Genomic DNA, 18,624 nt, shown 5'->3' with positions numbered 1-18,624 from the left:
CACAAATATAGTTGATTTGATAGAAATTAAAATGTATTATTTGTTCATCCTATTCTTTCTTTTCTTTCTAACTAGAGAGATGGTGTTAAAACCTTTTTACCAAATAAAATGATTATCTTTAGAAAATGTCAGGCAATAAGAAAAAAAGAAGTAGAGAATAATTATTAACTCTTGTTTAAATGTTTGGTGGAATTCATCTGTGAATCCATCTGGTTCTGGACTTTTATCTTTTTGTAGTTTTTTGATGACCAGTTCGCTTCTATTACTAGTAATTGGTCTGTTTAGACTATTTCTTTTTAATTCAGTTTTGGAAGATTGTATGGTTTTAGGAATTTATTCCTTCTAGTTCTAGGTTGTCCAGTTTGTGCATATAATTTTTTTGTAGTATTCCCTTATAATCCTTTAATTTCTGTGGTATCAATTGTTACTTCTCTCTCGTTTCTGATTTTATTTGGGTGCTTTTCTTTTTGATCTCTCTCTTTTTTTTTTTCCTGATGAATCTGGCAAAGGGTTTATCAATTTTGTTTATCTTTTCAAAGAACCATCTCTTGGTATCATTGATTTTTTTCTATTGATTTTTAGTTTCTATGTCATTTATTTCAGCTCTGATCTTTATTATTTCCTTCCTTCTACTCACCTTGGGCTTTGTTTGTTCCTCTTTTCTAGTTCCTTTAGGTTTAGGATTAGATTGTTTATTTGAGCTTTTTCTTGTTTCTTGAGGTAAGCCTGTATCACTATATATTTTCCTCTTAGAACTGCTTTCTTTGTGTCCCAAAGATTTTGGATGGTTGTGTTTTCATTTTCATTTATCTCCATGTTTGTTTGTGTGTTTTTAATTTCTTCTTTGATTGCTTTGTTGACCCATCAATTGTTTTGCATCATGTTGTTTAGCCTCCACATATTTGTGCTTTTTCCTGTTTTTTTCTTGTAATTTATTTCTAGTTTCATACCATTGTGATTATTGTATCAATCTTGTTGGATTGATCCCTTTATCATTATGTAATGTCTTCCATTGTCTGCTATTATTTATCCAAAGAAACAAACAAACAAACGCTAATTTATAAAGATATATGCACCTCTCTGTTTATTGCAGCAGTGTCTACAATAGCCAAGATATGAAAGCAACTTAAGTAGCTATCAATAGACAAATGGATAAGGAAGAGGTGAAATATATATATATATGACCATATATATCCAATATATATTCCTATCCTATATATATATGGAATGTTATGCAGTCATAAAAAAGGATAAGATCTTGCCATTTGTGACAACATGGATGAACCTAGAGTGTATTACGCTAAGTGACATAAGACAAACTGAGAAAGATAAATACCATATGATTTCACTCATATGTGTAATTAAAAAACAAACAAACAAACAGACCTATAAATACAGAAAACAAACTAATAGTTACCAGAGGGGAGGGAGGTGGGGAGATAGGCAATATGGGTAAGCAGTCATGGGACACACAGCTTTCAAGTTATGGAATGAATAAGTCACTGGAATTAAAGACACAGTATAAGGACTACAGTCAACGATACTGTAATAGTGTTGTAGGTGATGGATGGCAGCTACACTTGCGGTGAACACAGCATAATGTATAAACTTGTAGAATCACTATGTTGTACACCTGAAACTGATGTAACATTGTGTGTCAACTATACCCCAAAAAACAAAAACAAAAAGAAACAAAGAAGTAGAACAAAATTGGCATTTTCATAAAAGTTAGGCACTATTTTGAATGTGCAACTTCCAAATCTGCTGTGTTGGGCCATAATGGATGTGGTGCTTTAGTTAATTTGAAGGCTTTCAGTTTTGTGCCAATTTTACAGATCCTGATATTGGCATGGAATTTGAGTTTCACTTGGAACCTCAGCAGATAATACTTGTTTTTCTTTTTATACATAGCTTTGTGTGATGTATCTTCTGGTTTCTGTTTCTACATTGTTGTAAATTAAATTGGTGCCGTAGAGGGATTCTTAGGTGTCATTACCACTGGCAGTGGGCAGGAGCTAAAACATATAATCAGTATAAATTTTGCCTATAGGGACTCCCAAGTTTTGATCTTTGTCTAAATCCCAGGTGCAATGAGACTAAGACAAGAAATTACATATTTCTACTCATAAGTGGTAGTTAGTTCTATATTGTCTTTTCACTCAGAACATTTGGTCTCAAAGCAAAATTGTTAATAACATTTTTGTAATTAAAAAAAAGGAAATGATCTTCAGAAAGTATATAACATACAAATAAAATACTAAATTATAAATACATTCCATTATTTCTTAGAGATTTTCCTAGCATTATTTTTCAAAGATACTGTTTTAGGGAGACAATGAGGATTATTATTAGAGTTTTGTTTTCAAATCAATATATTATTTATTAAAGTTCACAGTGGTTTCATAAAAATGTGACAGTAAATATATAGCAGACTTCATATTAATTACTATTCGTTATTAAAATTAAGACCAGTTTTAATGGACAATGGGTGACTTACCAGATATGTTTATTATTTATTGATGACTTTTATGTATGCTAAAAAGCAAAGTTTCTCACGTAAAATGTCAAGTATAACTTACACTCACTACGGGAACAAAATGAAAATATTTCACTGTCTTTGGAAAATTGAAAAGGAAATATATATGTATATTTATATATAATATACACACACACACACATATATATACATATATATATATATATATATTTTATGGCAGATCAATCAATCACCAGACTGCTTTTTTTTACTTAAAAGTGTTTCTATGCTTAGGTTTAAGTTATTGTAGTTTTCAAACATTTGAGTTGTGGTGCAGCAGATAAAATGAAGCCTCAAATCATTCTCTAATCTCAAGAACATCCTGGCAGAATTACTGATACTTGTCTGTTAAAATTGATTTCCTCTTAAAGAAAAGTAGGCTTTTCGTATTGTGTTAAAAAATGATTTTATCTATCAAGTGTCTTTTCTTGTGAAGATCCTTTCCTTTTATGACCCAAAAAGAAAAATGTTCTTTTTCCTCCTAAGTTTTTATATCCACTCTACTCACTAATCGGTAATCTGTACTGCAGACAAAGTGGAATGTAATCCAAAAAGAGTAATCTTTTTTAAAATGCATACAGAATGGCCATCGTTTCTAATACTCGTGATCTTAATTTGCAGCATATGTATTGTTTAATTTTATGATGCTTTTTGATTTTAATAAAAGCAATAGATGACAGACGTGTATGCTGAATCAATGTCATAGAATAGGAAATCAGGGTACTTACACTGTAATTTTGAAAAGTACTGGTAAACCATAGGCAAGCAACTTTTTTTAGGACACTAAAAATACTTGTTGAGATTTAGATCTGAGGTGCTTGTGGTGTCTATTACTGTTAGTGATGATGGTTAGGTTTGCTTGTTGTTGTTTTAACAAGACTACTCAGCAAAAGAAGGATACAGTTAAATGTCTTTCCACCTTATTCACAATGTTTTTAAAGTTAGACTTTATCTGACATAGATGATAATCTCTGTTGAATGGAAGAGCGATTTCTGATATTTTCTGCATTCGTTGCTAATTGATAGCTCATTGAACTATAATGCTTTGTAATTAGAATATTTCCCGTAAAAACAAAATATGTTAGAGGAGGGGCCAGAAATTGCAGTTCTCTGCCTGAAATTACGATAACATCTTTTCTGTAATAGCAGAAGAGAAATTAGAATGTCTTGAGGATATAGCTCACAGATTTGGAGGAATAATTCTAAATATTGGAAGAATGTACTCGTAAAAGTAAAGGTTAATGTGGGTAGTCAGAAACTTCAGGATGCTCTCAGTATATGTAAAAAATCATAATAATGTTCATTTCTTCATCAGTGAAATGAGAATTGTGCTTCCTAAACACTACTTAACAAGGTATGATAAAATAAAATTGGTAAGTTATGAATGGTATGAGTGTCTTAGGAGTGAACTAGAGGTGCATAGAATTTCCTTTTTTTTCTAGTTAATTTTTGAGGTGTAACTTCTAATACTTATATAAGGCCAAGATCTTAAATATGAAATGTTTATAAGGTTAATTTTGAACATAGGTAAAAAATTATTAAGAACATTTAAAAAATATTTTTATAAGTTTGAACTTATAAAAGAACCCAGTCAGTTCCTATGGAATATGTTTATAAATTTTCATTTACCTCTATTCTGAAATATGTTTTATACTTGTATTTGCTTCTTTCAGATTGTGACTTGATTTTTTTTATTTGCTCAAAGTCATAAGTGTTTTATTTCAAAAGAAATATCATTTGAAGGATTACTTTTTTAGAAGATCTGATTACTAACATTTTCTAATAACATATGAATCATAGAAAATTTGTATTGAGTTTTATTAGATGAACCTGAGATACTTAAATCTTTTGCCATAATTATGAATCTTGCACCCTGTATGCCACAACAGTATTTTGAAGTACTATACTTTGCATTCTGCTTCACAAAAACAGTTGATCTGATAAATTCCTTTTTGCAAGATGCTGTCATGTCTGTCTTTTTAATACCCTCCTTGTTCATTATAAGTGCCATTAGCCATACTGCCTAATGAAAGGTACCTCATATCAAGTCTGATTACTGCTCTAATGTTTTCCAGGCATGCTTGGTGATGAGCCTGGCATATGAAACAATTTCCTACAGTAATAAAACTAATTAAAGTAGGCAGTCATCCACATACCACTTTCTAATGAATTATAATAAGCTCATTAATCTCAACTACTCTTACTCCAAAAAATCCATTGATAGGACCTGTATGTAAAAGTAAAATTCTCAGCCTTAAATATGTACAACTATTACAGAATCAAAGAGGACTTTGTGAATTTAAGTTTAAAAATTACAAATTGCTAATCAATGCTTTAAATGAAATGTATAGCTTCTGAACTCTGCCCAGATTACTTATTGGCAAGATCCCTTTCTATTTGAGTTCTTCTATAATTGATTTAACAAAGAAAAATGATTCATTTTATAATAATAACTCTTCAGCACCTTGAAGACTAGAATTGAATTAACCAACTCTGTATTTTTATTTAGAGATCATCTGAGAATGATGAATTAAGTACTTGAGATCAAGTGAAAAACACAGCCTGTTTGCTCTCCAAAGAGAGCTAGAGTATCTTCTCAAAATGTCAAAACATAATAATAATTATTTTTTGTTAACTCTTCTTCAAATTTGTGAGGTGCCCAATGAAACAACATTTATTATTCCATTCAGTTACAAATAGTTTTGCAATGTAGATTATTGTTCTGGAGATAATTTTACTGTCAAGGAGATAAGGTTGTTAAATGTAGCACATGGAGAAACAATTTTGGAACTACAAATGTAGTTCCTTAGTAAGAAAAAATATTTTTCAGGATGGTGGGGTTTATTCTGTCTTCATTATAATTTGGTGTTTTAAAAATGTAGCAGTTTCCATTTTGAAGCTCATTACTACTATAACACACATGTGAACTTCTCCCTTAAGAAGTTAATTATAAATATGTACATCTTAAAATTGATACAGAATATTTGTAATGGGTTAACTGCAAATAGGCATATTTTAATGTATGGATAACATTTAAAATTGTTATTTTCATTTATGAATTTTTACCTATCATTTCATAGTTTGGTTTTTGTTTTTTTGTTTTTTTTTTTTAGAGAAAATGAGGTTGGATATTCTGTGCAGAGTATTTCTTTTATAAAGTCTGACCTTTGTAGGTAGAGGTGTAGTGAAACTGTCCCTGAGTAAAATGTCTTCCAATCTGGGATCAGCGATAACTGTGGTGGCTAGTTGCCACTGTATGTGATGATGAGTTGGTTCTATGCTTGAACAGCAGTCAGGAGAAGGGCTTTTGGTACAGATTCCTCCATTATCTAGCTGCATGGTCTTGAGAAAGTAATTTACACAGTATCTAATTCAGTATATTCATGTGTAAGGTATGGGGATTAGGCTAGAGAAGTGCATTCCGAAGTGTCAAAAGTGCCTCTGATAGTAAATGTGGTGTTTCAAATAATTTTTTAGAAGATTTTATTTATTTATTTTAGAGAGAGAGAAAGCCCACGAGCAGGGGGAGGGAGAGAATCCCAAGCAGACCCCACACTGAGCGTGGAGATCCTGGGGCTCGATTTCACCACGCTGAGATCAGGACCCGAGCCAAAACCAAGAATTGGTCACTCAACTGACTGAGCCACCCGGGTGCTCCTCAAGTAATTTTTTAATATAATAATTTAAAATATTGTATGAAGTGAAACAATTTCACTTTCTAATTTCAGTTCAATTCTCCTGAAATCAAGGAGATAGGTTTTCTGTTGTATGTCCTTAGTATTTTTCTAGCACTCATTTTTGACAGAACTGGTGGATCTCCTTATAGTTTCTAAGACCCAAGAGACATGCTGCTGAGCAGAAGAATGTGTCATGTCAGTCTTATTAAGAGAAATGGATTACTTGAAAGTTATCTCAAAGATAATAGAAAATTAAATAAGAATGTTAGGAAAATTTTCAGAGCTCCAGTTGACCTTGTTTTGAACAGAAACCCCTGTTTGAAAAAAACTTGCTCTGGTTAGTAGATCTAATTAGTAATACCTGTTAAGAGCTAACTGTACCTTGAATAAACTTTGGTAATATGCTTTCATGTTAATAGGAAACATGACTCATCATCATAACATCCAACATTTATGAAATGTTAATACTAATATTTATTGAGTGATTTGAAGTCAGGCAGTCCTTCTAAATGATTTACATATATTAACACATATTAGTCTTCATCACTCATTTTAATGTTTATAGCAACCATATAAATTAAGCAGCAATATTCTTCTCATTTTTCGTGTGAGGAAACTGAAGTACTCAGATATTAAGGAATTTCAGAAAGGTCAAAAACTGCCAGGTTGATGAAAACATGGAGGTTTGGGAAGAGTGGCCTCTGTATGACTTCCCACCTACCTTGCCCTGTGCATCCTTCCGATCTGGCTCTTCCTGAATTATAGCCTTTTATAATGAATTGGTAGTCTAGTTTGCACAATTTTTCCTGTGCCCCTTGTTTGGTGAGAGTTGCAAAGATAGAGAGATGAATGAGGTTGATTCAGAACATGAGAAGACTGTGATGAATGATGCCTGGAGACTCTTTCATTTGGAAAAGCTATGGGGAATCCCTTCAGCAAATTTGGGACAGGTAACAAATGTATTTTAGAAACTAAACCAAACCAAGAAGACATTGATGTAAGGCAAGAGCTACTGAAATTCCACTCTACTTATTATTCACCTAACTTAATGGCTATTTGTGTGAATCTTTAGAAGACTTGACTAATCTGATGGTAAAGTAATTTTCTGAAGTTGAGAACAAAAATGTACCATTGCCAGAGTTTCCTAAACACCCTTTCCAAGAAGAACATCTTAAACAACTTTACAAAATAGTACCCATGAAGGATATTAGGAATCTTTATGTGACATTTCCCATACCTGACCTTCAGAAATACTACAAATCAAATCCTGGCCATTATCTTAGTAATCTCATTAGCCATGAAGGTCCTGGAAGTCTGTTATCAGATCTCAAAGGGCTGAGTAGATACTCTTGGTGGTGGGCAGAAGGAAAGAGCTTCCAGGTTTTATGTGGGATTTTTTTTTTTTTTAATCATTAATGTAGACTTGACTAAGGTAGGATTATTGCATGTTGAAGATATAATTTGCACATTTCAACACATTCGGACGTTATGTGCAGAAGGACCTTAAGAATGGGTTTTCCAAGAGTTCTAGGGCTTGAATGCTGTTGTGTTTTGGTTTAAAGATAAAGAGAGGCCATGAACTACACTTCTAAGATTGCAGGAATATTGCATTATTATTGCCTAGAAGTGCTCACAGCTGAATATTTACTGGAAGAATTTAGACCTGCCTTAATAGAGATGGTTCTGGATAAACTCAGACCAGAAAATATGTGGGTTGCAATAGCTTCCAAGTCTTGAAGGAAAAACCGATTGCACAGAAGAGTGGTATAGAACCCAGTACAAGCAAGAAGCTGTACCAGACAAAGTCATTAAGAAATGGCAAAATGCTGACCTGAATAGAAAATTTAAACTTCCAATGAAGAATGAATTTATTCCTACGAATTTTGAGATTTTTATCATTAGAAAAGGAAGCGGCACCATACCCTTCTCTTATTAAGGACACAGCTATGAGCAAATTCTGGCTCAAACAAGATGGTAAGTTTTTCTTGCCAGAGGCTTGTCTCAACTTCTTTTTCGGCCCATTTGCTTATGTGGACCCCTTGCACCATAACATGGCCTATTTGTACCTTGAGTTCCTCAAATCCCCACAGACTCTCTCAACAAATATGCATATGCAGCAGAACTAAGAGGCTTGAGCTATGACCTCCAAAATACCATCTGTGGGATGCATCTCTCAGTGAAAGGTTATGATGACAAGCAGCCAATTTTGCTAAAGAAAAATTATTGAGAAAATGGCTACCTTTGAGATTAATGAAAAAAGATTTGAAATTATCAAAGAGGCATATATGTGCTTTAACAGTTTCCAAGTTGAACAGCCTCACCAGCACACCATGTCCTACCTCCCCTTGCTAATGACTGAAGTGGCCTGGACTAAAGATGAATTAAAAGAAATTCTGGATGATGTCACCCTTAAGGCCTTCATACCTCAGCTCCTGCCATGGCTGCACACTAAAGCCCTTCTCCATGGAAACGTAACAAAGCAGGCTACACTAGGAATTATGCAGATGGTTGAACACATCGTTATTGAACATGCTCATATGAATCCTCTCCTTCCAAGTCAGCTGGTTTGGTATGGAGAAGTTTAGCTTCATATATTCAGAGGATGGTTTGTTTATCAGCAGAGGAATGAAGTTCACGATAATTGTGGTGTCGAGATATACCACCAGACAGACATGCAAAGCATCTCAGAGAATATGTTTCTAGAGCTCTTCTACCAGATCATCTCTGAGCCTTGCTTCTTCAACACCCTGTGCACCAAGGAGCAGCTGGGCTTATCATCTTCAGTGGGCCATGTCAAGCCAATGGCATGCAGGGCTTGTGATTCATCATCCAATCAGAAAAGCCACCTCACTACCTAGAATGGAAAGCAGAGTGGAAGCTTTCTTAATAGCCATGGAGAAGTCCATAGAGGACATAACAGAAGAGGCTTCTCAAAAACACATTCAAGCATTAGCAATTCATTGACTAGACAAACCAAAGAAACTATCTGCAGAGTGTGCTAAATATTGGGGTAAATCATCTTCCAGCAATACAATTTTGACAGAGATAATACAGAAGTAGCTTAAAGACATTTAAATTTTAATTTAAAGACACCTACTAAGGAAGACATCATCAAATTCTACAAGGAAATGTTGGCAGTAGATGCCCCAAGGAGACATAAGGTATCCGTCCATGTTCTTGCCAGGGAAATGGATTCTTATCCTGTGGTTGGAGAGTTCCCATGTCAAAATGATATAAATTTGTCACAAGCACCAGCCTTGGCACAACCTGAAGTGATTCAGAACATGACAGAGTTCAGGCCTGGTTTGCAACTGTTTCCCTTGTGAAACCTCATACTAACTTCATGGCTGCAAAACTCTGAAGATTCCTCAAGGGTGGGAAAGTGCAAGTGGGTACATCCCTGAGTCTTCCAGGGGCTAGGAAAACAGCTTTGGCCACTTTAATAGTTTCTTGTTCACAATTAGAGAGACAAACAGGAAAGAAAAAAAAAATTGTCACATGTCATATAGAAATACTAGAAATCCAAAATAATTAAATGACAAAAAAAAAGGTCAGACACTTAGTAAATGACAGAGGTTTTTAATTTTGTACCTTACATATTTCTATTTCTTAATTTTCTTCCTCTTGCCACACCCAATAAGCTTTAGTTAACTTAGTCCTCTCAGTTCTCAACTGGGAGCTTGTTTCTTTGAACACTATATTCCCTGTGACTGGCACATGGTAGGCACTTAAAAAGTATTTGTTGAAAAAAGTATGAATGGATTAATTAATAACTCTCTGCCATAATAGACAACTTAAAAAGTGTCTCTACACATAACCTGTTGGACTCGAAGACCTCACTCTTAGCACTTCCTTCCCCCTCCCTTACTGAGTTTTCTCCTGATTATTTGTCACTATTTCTATTATTCATCTTGGATAATTTGGAACCAGGACAGTTGCTCTGATATCAGAACGTATAGGTTCAGGGGCGCCTGGGTGGCTCAGTTGGTTAAGCATCTGCCTTCGGCTCAGATCATGATCCAGGGGTCCTAGGATCAAACCCTGTGTCGGGCTTAAGCAGGGAGCCTGCTTCTCCCTCTCACTCTGCTGCTCCCCCTGCTTGTGCTCTCTCTCTCTGTCAAATAAATAAATTAAAAAAAAAAAAAAGAATGTATAGGTTCAAATGAAAACCCTATTACATCTTTGTCCATTACTTAAGTGTGTGACATTGAAAGATGTATTTAAGCCTCTCTGAGTTTCAGTTTTCTTATCTGTTCAACATAGATATTAATATCTACTCATCAGAATTATTGTACCAACCAAATTAAATGTGCTTGAAACACCTAAGAATGTTTGGCATATTGTAGATGTTTTATAGCATCATATTGAAATATCAAGACATTGGAGCCAAATAGACCTAATACTATTACAGGGTAGTTCTGGAGGACTGAGTACATTATTTACACATTTAAAGCATTAGTTTTTCAATGATTAATCACAACATAAAAGTTCCTAACTCGGGGTTATTTTAAGGGTTAAATGAGACAATGTATCCAGAGTGCCTGACATACAATTAAAACAAAATAAATGTTAGCTGCTTCTTTTAGTAATAATTCTCCTTTCCTTTAAATGTTTTCTTATTCTGTTGGTTTAATATCTTGGGGGGAAAAAAGGAAGACAATCTACTGTCTCATGATTGAATACATTTATTAGACTATTTTCATATAGTTTTCTCTAAAGTATAAGCATCATTTTTTGCTTAATAACAGTATAACTCAAATTATATTATCTTGAACACTGTTCTGCTTAAAGTTACTACTGTAGGAAGTAGGAAATTCAGGTCTAACAAAAGTTAATTTGTTGAATCTGTATTTTACAGACCACTGGCAATTGGAGGACTATGATAGGGAGAAGATTTATATTGTATCTCTGTATTCATAAGTTCCTGAATAGAAAGAAACATAATTCAAGCATTTGAAAAATACATTGGAGAAGATTAGTTTGAAAGTAGAATGGGCATGAGTGCATGGATACGTGTATCTCTTGTTGGATGATTGTAAGTGAACCTTGCTGTAAAAATATCTGAGAAGCAAATTTATTGTAATCGAATTCTCCATTAAAGGCCAGTATATTATTAGAAATACATTCTTGTAGAAAAACAAACCAAACAACACACAAACAAATTAAAAAACCAAACCTATTATTTTATTTACAAAACCAACACCCCAGAGATTACATATTGTTTCCGACATTCTGTCTTATGTTTGGGGAGGGAACACTCTTCTGCAAGGAAACCAACCATCATGTAGGATACCACATATAAGCTAGAGGGAGCCCTGCATTCCTCAAGATTCCTGTTCCTTTAGAAATAGGGTTAGAAGTTCTTGGTTGACTTTTAAAAACTCTTTATGAAACCACAGTGAATTAATTCACAATTATGTATATTTAAAACAAGTGCGTAAATACCTGGTAAAAACTATTTCAGACAGTAGTTGAGCGTTTTCTCAGAAGACTTAGGGACAAAATTTATAATTCAGGTCCGCTACCATCAACTCAGAAATGCTATTATCTATTTCCTCTAGCATTGTAATAGCCTCCTAATTGACATCCTCACTTCCTTTCTTACAACTTTATCCTCCCCTTTTTTTTTTCCTAAATCATTCTTCCAGCTTTAGGCAAATATGTCATATCCCTGCTAAAATCCCTTGTCCTTGAGATAAAGTCTAAAAACCTTCATTCCCCTTGTTCTTAATATAAAGTCTAAGAAGCACTCATGATATGGCTGATTTTACAGCATTGTCAAGTGTCATTCTGTCCCTTTGAGTTTCATACTTCATCAATACTCGGTATCTTTTATTTCCTTGAACTTTCCACGTTCCCTTTTTTTTTTTTTTTAAAGATTTTATTTATTTATTTGACAGGGAGAGACATAGCGAGAGAGGGAACACGAGCAGGGGGAGTGGGAGAGGGAGAAGCAGGCTCCCGGCCGAGCAGAGAGCCCGATGCGGGGCTCGATCCCAGGACCCCGGGATCATGACCTGAGCCAAAGGCAGACGCTTAACATCTGAGCCACCCAGGCGCCCCTCCATGTTCCCTTTTATCTTAGTCAAGGTGTATTTTATTTTTCTTTTACCACAGCAAAATTATAATCATCTTTCCCAGATCTCAGCTTAAACATTACTTAATTAGAAAAGGATGGAGTGGTAATTATCTTCCATAACATCATCAGACTTTAGAATTCTGTTCTTTGCACTGAAGAGTGTAAGCATTCTTTTTCCATCTTGTTTGCTGCAGTATTCTCAGACCCTTGTCAAATGGCTAACATTTAATATTCCCTTATTTCTAAATATCCTACTGAATGGAAGATATTTAAAGTAATGAGTCATAAGAGTGCAAAATGATGCCAGACTTTCCCTACAGGTTATGTATATAGCCTTACAATGTCAGATTCTTACCTCATTGATCTTCTCCCCATGCAGACAGTCTTCCTTGATATAGAACCTGCCAGCTAAAAAAATGCCTGATACTCCCTTGAAGCTTGAGCTTGGTTGTGTGGCCCAATCTTGGCCAATGGACCAGAGGGAAAAGTATGCCTTTGATGAAAATAATACTTGCGAGAGGAAAAACTGTGCTTCCCACTATTAAATCCAGTTTGATCAAGAGCATGCTTTTTGGCTTTGTATTTCCCTGCCTACAACTACAAAGGGTCAAACCCAAGAACTAATGCCTACCCTTTGAGAATGAGTGAAACTAACATAGAAAGTATCATGGTCTTTGATTATGTTTTTATGCTGCTGAATAACTAAACCTGGAACCACCTATCTCTGTTAATCTTGTTTATGAGATAATATCTTTTCTGTTTATGCTACTTTTAAATGGCTATCTTTTATTATTCTTAAAAGCACCTTAATTAATAAAGTTGCCCTCAGGACTTGACTTTCCCTGAGTCCCTCTTATGTAGTTAATCACTGTCACCTGTTGGGGTTGGGAAGCCTACGTTGTCTACCACTCAGGGAGGACAAGCTTCTCGAATCTTTGGATTCTTTCCTTTCCAAAAAGGGGATGGTCAGGAATCCCCAAAAAGTAAGCCCAAACCTCAGTATCCTTTTGTACTTCCCATCTAAATGATTTCTAAGAATATTTCAGGTTCATTAATGGCCCTCAAAATAATACAAGCAAAATGCTGAGATAGTAGAAGTGCAAATACAGTCATTTTTTTAAAAGTATCATATGATCTCACTGATATGAGGAATTCTTAATCTCAGGAAACAAACTGAGGGTTGCTGGAGTAGTGGGGGTGGAAGGGATGGGGTGACTGGGTGATTGACATTGGGGAGGGTATGTGCTATGGTGAGCGCTGTGAATTGTGTAAGACTGTTGAATCACAGACCTGTGCCTCTGAAACAAATAATACATTATATGTTAGTCATTTTTTTTTATTGCACTTGCAGGCTACATGCCCTAGGGAAATCTGAAAACTTTCCCTGCCCAATGTCAAATGGGTACCAGGGGTTAAGGAGGCCCAGATTATCCACCAGGACTTTATTTATTCAAAAGTTGAAAATGTGAGTCAGTAGAGAAAGGAGTTTCTCCATCCACTTAACTGTATCTGAAAGGAAAAGTGTCAGAGGACAGTAGGCTTCTACATGTTTTTGATATTCATTCAAATGATTCTCCTAAAATAATACTGAACTTATGGAGATTCTGTAAGCAAGACTAATGATCAGGAAGATTCCTCACCCAGGAATACTCCCTTTTTACTTCATTAACATAATTTGTAAAGGTAACCTAAATTCACTGAAGTATCAACATTTCTAAGTATGTGTGATCTTCAAGAAATCTTGAACTCTTGGGATCTAGAATAGAAAGAGTATTTCTCATAACACTGTTTATTATCTATAGAACCAGACATTGACCTCAACTCAGAAATTAGTCATTCATCAAACATGTGGTATATAAACCTCCTTTGTAATGTATGTGTGACTGTGGAATGTTGGCTACTGGGGTTTCTCTGAGCCACTCTGCTGTCCTGTAAAATCTCAGCAATACCACCTAATTCATAGGGTTTCTGTAAAATCACATCTAATGAAATGATGGATATAATGCCCATGGAATTAAGTAGGCAGTCTTCCCTTATTTTAGCAGAAGTTAAATTTGGAAGATTTTTTTCTGATAAAATATGGAATATTAAAATTAGTTGAACTGTTTGACTTCCTAATGAAGCTAAAAACAATAAGAGGTTTTCTAAAAAATTTTTCTGTGTTCATTAAAAACTATCTTTATATGTATTAGGCAATCTTGGCTTTAGCTCTCAGGAAAAATAAAAATGACTGCACTTTTCTCAGTTTTCTATAGCTATTGTCTGTAAGTATGAAATCATGGATTTTGTTATTGAAATATTTGACAGTGTTTTGTTTTAGCTCTTTTGATAACTTTTGTGTTTGCCTTGAGCAAGTCACTTATCTTTTCTATTTCTATTTTCTACTTCAATTTACTTATGAAAGGTAGAATAATGATTGTGATGTACCTTACAAAAAACTTAAAATAATATTGAGAGAATGGTGAAAACCAAAGCAGTGTATTAAATGCCAGATATGGCAACAAAAATAAGAGAAAGAATATTTCTAGTATAGAGTATTCTCCTAGATGGCTTTAATGCTGCGAAAGGCAGTAAAATTATTTCCTGATAAATACTTTTTTGAGCATTAAGATGTGAATTGTCCAGGATTAAATATACATGTATATCTCCAGAGTACTGATTATACAGCACATTTCCTGTCCTGCCTTCATTGAATTGATAACTAGTATACCACCAGGAGGCAGCTACTGGCATCATTAATGGAATATATTTGTGGGCAAAATATCTTTTCTTAAAGAATTTCTGGAGTAATCTAAGGAAATCAAAATCAATTTTAACTTCAAGTTTCAGCCTAATTTTTTTCTACTAAAGCACTAACGGCGCATAAGATAGTAGATGATTTGCCCATCCATCCATTCATTTAATTGATATTTACTGAACTCCTCTGTGAAAGCTACTGGACTACATGATTTGTGATGTGCACAGATAAAATATGGTTTCTGTCCTCAAAGAGCTTACATATAATAGGGAAATAAATAGGGCGCTTGGGTGGCTCAGTTGGTTGGGCGACTGCCTTCGGCTCAGGTCATGATCCTGGAGTCCCGGGATCGAGTCCCGCATCGGGCTCCCTGCTCAGCAGGGAGTCTGCTTCTCCCTCTGACCCTCCTCCCTCTCATGCTCTCTGTCTTTCATTCTCTCTCTCTCAAATAAATAAATAAAATCTTTAAAAAAAAAATAGGGAAATAAATATACATAAATAACTTGGGGCACCTGGGTGACTCAGTCATTAAGCATCTGCCTTCGGCTCAGGTCATGGTCCCAGGGTCCTGGGATTGAGCCCCGCATCGGGTTCCCTGCTCGGTGGGGAGTCTGCTTCTCCCTCTTCCTCTCCCCCTGCTTGTGTTCCCTCTCTTGCTGTGTCTCACTCTGTCAAATAAATAAATAAAATCTTTAAAAAAAAATAAAAATATATATACATAAATAACTCAATTAAGGTTCTCTTCCTTAGTGTTGCAACAAAGTCAAGGAGAGCAATTCTGAGACATACGAAGAAGTCTAACCAGATAGAAAGACCTGAATTAAGGCAGTAGTGATGGGAAATGAAGAAAGGGAATGAGTTAAGGAATTTTGGAGTCAGAAAAGGGATTGTTTTTCAGTTGGTTTTAGAATGTGAGAAGATAAATCGTGCATAGGGACTTGTGGTTTTAATTCCAGTAGGTAAGGAGCTTGGAAGTCATCACTTCTGTTTTTTACAAACAGCAAAAGCTGAACAAACTGAAAATCAACAACTTTTCTTGGGCTTATCGAAGAAACAAGGCCACAGAGCAAATCACCACGACAGACAAATATAGAGAATCACTGCCAAAATCAATTTACATGGAACAGAGGCCACTAAAGCTATACACTGGTAGGAACACTTAAATTGTAATTTTGATGAATTACTCGAAGCTATGTGTAGACTAGGTTGACAGTATGAAACTCTTGGGGGCCACGTTCTTAAGGGGGACCCACACTTGAATGAATCTTACCTCTGAAATTCCCACCAGATTCTCATGGTGAAGAACCAAAATAAAGTCCTCTTGTGTTTTGGCAGAGAAGCAGAAAAATAACTCTTTGAAATATGCCTGGGGCCTTTTCTATAACAAAGACCTGCTCTCTAGGCAGAAGTTTTATGTCATCTGGGAGAGAGAAGGGCTATTAACCAATTCCAGCCCTCTCTACCCTTCCTGTGTGACCTGAGGAGGGAGAATAAAGTTAAGAAAGACTTGTGAAGGTCACAATCATCCCAGAAACACAGGCCTGCTAAAAAACTGATAATAATAAGATTATAGAATACCACCGCCCCCCAACTCCTTACAATTACATCAACAATGTTCCAGTATACAGTGGATTATAGCTGAAAGAACTGCAAGGCACAGACTCTGTTAGGAGCTGTTCTTAGAGTAGCTCATAGAGTAGACAGCAGAGGAGACAAAAGTAAGGACGGTCAAGGAATTTGAGGCCTCTGGGACCTACAATTACAGCAAATACTAAACACAGCCCAACTTTTAGCAAGATTAACATAAAAATTCACACTATTTACTTCAGTTATTATTCAATACATCACTCCAGCTTTCTAAAAAATTACAAGGCATTCTAAAAGACAGGAAAAAAAGAAGAAGAAACAAAGTAAGCAGCATAACTAAATTCATATAAACACAGATTTTGAAATTATCACACAGGGAATTTAAAATAATTCTAATTAGTATGTTAAGGGCAGTAATGGAAAAACAGTAAACAGCATGCAAGAACAAATAGGCAATGTAAGCAGAGAAATGGAAACTCTAAAAATCAAAATGAAATGCTAGAAATTGACATAAATGAAAAATGCCTTTGATGGACTCAGTAGTAGATTAGACACTGCCAAGGAAGGAATCAGTGAGCTTGAAGATATGTCAAATGAAACACAAAAAGAGAAAGGAATGGAAATAAAATAACAGAATATCCAAGAATTCTAAGAGTATAACATGTGCACAATTGGAGTACTAGAAGAAAAGAGAGAGAATGAAGGAGAAGGAATGTTTAAATAGTGACCAAAACCTTCTCAAAATAAATGGCAGACATCAACTCACAGATTCATGGAACTCAGAGAATTCCAAGCAAGAAGTATAAAAACTCTACACCTATACATAACATATTGAAGCTGCAGAAAGCCAAAGACACAGAGAAAATCTTTAAAGAATCCAGAGAAAGAAAATATCTTACCTCTAGAGAGAAAAAAAGAGGGAGAGGGAGAAAGAATTCCAATGGACATCTCATCGTCAGAAACCATGCCAGCAAGATAATGGGGTGAAATACTTAAGTGCTAAAAGAAGTCAAGGATGAATCAGTTTCTTGATCAAGTTATAGGAGAAGTGATGTTATTAATTGAGACCAGAATTATAGGAGAAATTATATGTTGCCCTTTGGGGTGAAGATTTTAGATGTGAAAGTTTGAGTCTGACACACCTGGAACATAAGTGGCAAATCTCCAGGAAGCAGAAATTTGGCACACGAGTTCAGAAGACTGGGAAGGAGGGAATGGGGTTTGATAATAAATCTGGAACTGTTAGTTTATAGGTAATTGCTAATACAATAAGTTGTTGCGGTAAAACATTTAAGGGGAGATGGGTGAGGTCTTCAGATAGAAACCTGAAGAGTATTAACTTTTTTTTCATTTTTTTCCCTATTTTTTTTTTAAAGATTTTATTTATTTATTTGAGAGAGAGAGAATGAGAGACAGAGAGCACGAGAGGGAAGAAGGCAGAGGGAGAAACAGACCCCCTGCCGAGCAGGGAGCCCGATGCGGGACTCGATCCCGGGACTCCAGGATCATGACCTGAGCCGAAGGCAGTCGCTTAACCAACTGAGCCACCCAGGCGCCCAAGAGTATTAACTTTTAAAGAACAAAGTGAAATGAAAAATATTAAGGAGTTTGAAAAGTATCTGAGGACAAAATGTGCACAAGTCCAGGAGAAAGAGATATTTTTAAAAAGGGATTTTTGTATTGCCAAGTCTAAAGCATAGATCAGGCTGAGGACCGAAAAATGTTTTTACTTAACACTGATGAGAGCAATTTTAATTAAGGGACTGGAGTGCCAGTTTTCAGAGTCAAGGAGCTTGAACGATTCTTTATTCATGGCTAAATTGCAAGTGAGGGTATGGCTTCTATAAGTGTAGGTGCTCTTCCAAGAATCTCTTAATCGAAGGAAGAGAAAGTCAGGATAGAAGTTAGGAAAGACAAAGTCTTTGTTGTTGTTTGTTGTTACGTTTGTCTTAGGAAAGGTCGAAAGTTAATTCAGTTTAAGGGCTAACAGAACTAATAGAGAATATCT

General features: G+C 35.2%; 1 pseudogene; it reads left to right on the top strand.

Moving 5' to 3' along the window:
* Window positions 1-7,185: 7,185 nt before the first annotated feature.
* Window positions 7,186-9,760, top strand: LOC102728257 (insulin-degrading enzyme pseudogene; annotated as a pseudogene).
* The last annotated feature ends 8,864 nt before the right edge of the window (window positions 9,761-18,624 follow it).

Source organism: Leptonychotes weddellii, chromosome 2 (genome assembly GCF_054177405.1).
Source record: "Leptonychotes weddellii isolate Sample4059 chromosome 2, ASM5417740v2, whole genome shotgun sequence".
NCBI lineage: Eukaryota > Metazoa > Chordata > Mammalia > Carnivora > Phocidae > Leptonychotes > Leptonychotes weddellii.
This window is presented reverse-complemented; position numbering and strand designations above follow the sequence as displayed.